At 52.3% G+C, this 4080-nt stretch overlaps 3 non-coding genes across 3 annotated transcripts; all 3 read left to right on the top strand.

The window, feature by feature from the left end:
- Nucleotides 1–1337: 1337 nt before the first annotated feature.
- Nucleotides 1338–1409, top strand: TRNAA-CGC (transfer RNA alanine (anticodon CGC)). Its single transcript has one exon. It is a non-coding gene; the product is annotated as a tRNA-Ala (tRNA).
- A 549-nt stretch (nt 1410–1958) lies between these two features.
- On the top strand, nt 1959–2032 carry TRNAI-AAU (transfer RNA isoleucine (anticodon AAU)). The gene has a single exon. It is a non-coding gene; the product is annotated as a tRNA-Ile (tRNA).
- Nucleotides 2033–3046: 1014 nt separating this feature from the next.
- TRNAP-AGG (transfer RNA proline (anticodon AGG)) lies at nt 3047–3118 on the top strand. The gene has a single exon. It is a non-coding gene; the product is annotated as a tRNA-Pro (tRNA).
- The last annotated feature ends 962 nt before the right edge of the window (nt 3119–4080 follow it).

The raw sequence follows: 4080 nt of genomic DNA, 5'->3' as shown, positions 1-4080 counted from the left end.
TTATTTATTAACTTTTTAAATGTAAACAAACTTTTAAGTTTTGAATAGTTTTAGATGTGCCAAAAGGTTGCAAAAACATACAGAGTGCCCACATACCCAGCGTCCTCTGTTGCTCACACCTTACACGTGTATGCACTTTAAAGGGCACCAGTTAGAATACCGCGCACGTCCGCGTGTGCATTTCTCAGCTTAGACAGTAATGACCCACATTCGTGTGTCCCTCCAGGGTCGTATCTCTTCATCTCCCCCGGATACACACTGTCTTGAACTTGGGGTTTATGCTCCCTCCCCCGTTCTTTATAATTTGGCATCTATTAAGGTGTTTCAAAGTTCCTGAACAATATACCCTGGAAACTTCTGTCATAGAATTGAAACTTCAGGACTTAAAAAACAAACAAACCAGTCGCAGCTTTGCTTAGGTATCTCTGTTTACTTAATCATCTTCTCAGTGGGTGTCCTTCCGGACCAGCACAGTTTGGGCAGGAGATTCTAGTGATCACTGAAAACGGGCCCTGTAAACTCTAGGGCACCCTAACTTTTCCAGCGGCCGGGAACAAGGGTCCAAGAGAAAGCGGGAGGCCTTCAACTGCCCCACCACTCCTTCGTCTTCTCAGCCTCCGGCGCCAGGCGTGAGGAGAGGAGGCCCATCCTTCTGGAAGCCCGCTTAGGGCTTTGGGCTGGAAACTCTGGATTGTGGGAGTGGCCGAGAGGGGAGTGGGGTGACTAAAGCTTCTCAATTTTAGCCCTGGACGCCCTGAGTCCCAAGGCAAACTGTGACCCTAGAAGACCTTCCGCTCTGTGCGGTCTCGAGCCCCCTGTATTACTAGTATCCTCTCATCTAGGCGGAAGGCTTTCCTCGGGTAGTTAATCCTGGAGCCAGTTTATTATCTTCAAGTCAACATATATCCCTTGTTCTGGGGCTCATTCGTTTCTTCCACTTCTCCCTCAGTTCAGCTGCAAATTTGCAGTGATCTTATCAGCCCATAGTCAGCCTAACGTGGCTGCAGTGCCCCTCAGCCGTCCTTCAGGAAAGGAAAAAAGGAAAGACAGAAACTTTTAAACTAGAGGTCCTCTCTCCTTTTTCTCAGATTTTTCAGTAGTTGGTTCCCTCCTTTGATCGCTAGCTAGGTTAAGTGCTTGCCAAGGGTCCGATGGCCAGAAAGCTTCTTCCGCTCGGAATACTGATGTTGTCCCTTTAACCATTTCATGATTTTGCTGAATCAATAAAGGAAAATTTAACTTTAGTATTGAAGAAAATCTTAATTGCTGGGGGGGGGGGGGGGGGGAAAAAGGTTGAAAGAATTGGGAAGAGTTATAAAGAGACATTCTGTATGGTTGGGGATGTAGCTCAGTGGTAGAGCGCATGCTTCGCATGTATGAGGCCCCGGGTTCGATCCCCGGCATCTCCAAACTGTTTTCCCGGCCCCATCGGAAGCTATGGCTATGTTTTTACAATGTGGAATCATTAGACTTTGTATCCTCCTCTTCGATAATTTTCTAAGGCGTTCTTATAGCCACTGCATACAGAATCATGTATGTAGAGAGGGAAACAGGACAACTCTAAGGTATTTTGGGAAATCTTTACCTGAAACCAATAAACTGGCAACTTAGAGAAAAAAACACCCAAGGGAAGAGATGGCCTAAGCGGAGCAACCTGCCAATCAGCCCAGGACCTATCAATAAAAGGCTATTTGTAGTATCTGGCTGGCCTTTAAAGGCAGAGATAATCTTGGCCTGAAAATACAGAGGGGTGGGCGGGAGGATAAGGGGGTATTGCTAGCCACCTCCTTGCTGCATCACCGCAGGAAGAAAGTAGGATGAGTCTTGGGAGAATGACGGAGTCTAGGTCGGTGGGGCCAAATTCGACGTCTTGGATACACCACATCACTTACAGTATAAAAGAAACAAGAACCAGAGTACATTCTTGTAAGGACTTTGGAAAGGCAGTCGCTGTAGTTGGCCGGTTAGCTCAGTTGGTTAGAGCGTGGTGCTAATAACGCCAAGGTCGCGGGTTCGATCCCCGTACGGGCCAGCGGTTCGTTTTCTATTTCGGTGTCTACTCGCCCTGAATGCTGACCTCTCCTTGTGTCCCCCGGAGAGGCGGCGGCGGGGGACCACGGTCCGGGGGGAGGACAGCCGCTTTTTGCTTCAAGTGCAGACCACCCCAGGGGAGCCCCCCCAGGGGAGCCCCGAGCGCGCATCTCGGCAAGCGGGCACTCGCAGAGTTTGCCCCGAGAAGCAGAAGGGCACCGGGACGCTGTAGGGGTGATTCAATTCATTAGGAGGAAAACGGCGTCGCCGAACGCTGCCCGGGAGAAGAGTCAGGAGACAAGTGTCTTCAGTCACCGCGGCTCGGGCTCGCGTCCGTGCGGACTGAAGGTAGCTCTGGTCACGCAGGCGGGGGAGGAACCCGAGTGCAGAGAAGCCTGTTGTCGTCATTGAATGGATGGCCCCGTGAGGAAGGACCAAGCCGCTGGGCACAACCCACCCTGCTTCCGTCCGCGTCCTGGGGGCCGGCTTGCCGACGCCCGCGGCCCCTGCGTTCTGGCCATTTCTGGACGGGACGCCCCTGTGTCCGCCTCATTTTCCGCCACGGCCGGCTTTCGGCTCCTTAACCGTGTCCCCCGCTTCCCACACAGCTCATCTCCTCTGAATTCTCGACCCCGCGTCCCCACGGCCCGCCGAGCCACGCCCGCGCTCCGGCTACTTGCGGGGGACCCCGGGAGCAGGGGGCCGGCCGGGGGTCGTCCCACAGACCGGCTCCGCGAGGTGACAAGCAGCACCGGCTTCTGCTGCCCTCCCAGCGGCCACGGTCTTTTCTTACAGTGGATGGGCCGGCGGCCCTTGAGAAACAAGGCTCCGTTCACTCCTTACAGGGATTATTGGGTCGCGAGATGAGCCGGCGAAGTTCTGGGAGCCACAGAGCGGGAGGGTCAGAGTAAGGGTCGGTCGTAGTTATACTTACCCAAATATGAATGAGATGCAAAAGATAAAATAAAGAAATTCACTAAATATTTAATATATTCAGAAGAGCCAGAAGGCGTGCGGCTCGTTGGTCTAGGGGTATGATTCTCGCTTAGGGTGCGAGAGGTCCCGGGTTCAAATCCCGGACGAGCCCTGTTTTGTTTTGTTTTGTTTTGTTTTTCTTTTGTTTTACAGAAAAACGGGTGCAGCTACAGTTCAATGACACCACTCGACCTCCACGCGAAAACGCGTTCGCTGCATGCGCTCTCGATCCCAATAAGTGACTTTTACTAAAAAGAAACAAACACTGTTTAATTTTGGCTTTTACTCCGTGTTCCATCGGCTCTAAAGTGACTCTCGCAGAGGCAGAGATGTTTCTGGTTCTCCAAGTTAGTTCCACCTCCACGGTTGTGATCCGATCAGAGTGCAGGAAGACGATGGTCACATCTCCATTCCGTGTCATCCATCGTTCATTCATCACTTTTTTATGGAATAATAAGACAATGAGCTCTAGAGTTGGTGTTCTGGCAACCTTCGTCTAGGATATTTCGGCTTTCCTCGTTCGCACAGGGGTGACTATCTCCCCCCCGCCCAATCTTTCAGGAGACTGAGGTTCTGCCTCCTCGTTGGGAGGGGACGCTTTCTCGCTCCCCGGAGGGTGCTCTTGGTACATTCACTAAGCAGGTATTTGTTTACCATCTATTATGTTCAGTGAACCTTTGAGGTCAGTGGTAAACAAAACACACATTAAAATGAAATTGCACCCCTTTCCCTTCTCTGCGTGTGTGAGCCTTGATGGTGGGGAAGTACAAAATACGAACAAGCGGTGGGAGGAGAAACGCGCAGAGACTGCCTGCGGGGCCACATACACAGCCAGAGGTGCCTCGTTGGGCCACAAAGAGGGCGCAGGGGCTCCTGGGCTTGGAAGAGCGATGGGGGTGCCAGGGTTGGGGTGATTCGCGCAGCACCCAGAGATGCCGGCCCTTGGATCCGGGAAACTTTCTGTGCCGTATTCGCAGCAGGTCGGTGAGAATGGGGGGGGGGGGGGGGGGGGGTATGTGTTTACCATCTGGCATATTGAACCATCAGAGCGGAAGGGCGTCGGGTGGGGCAGGA

Source organism: Herpailurus yagouaroundi, unplaced genomic scaffold (assembly GCF_014898765.1).
Source record: "Herpailurus yagouaroundi ecotype Mexico unplaced genomic scaffold, PumYag 250, whole genome shotgun sequence".
NCBI classification, from domain to species: domain Eukaryota; kingdom Metazoa; phylum Chordata; class Mammalia; order Carnivora; family Felidae; genus Herpailurus; species Herpailurus yagouaroundi.
The sequence above is the reverse complement of the archived record's forward strand: the minus strand, read 5'-3'. Positions and strand labels throughout refer to the sequence as shown.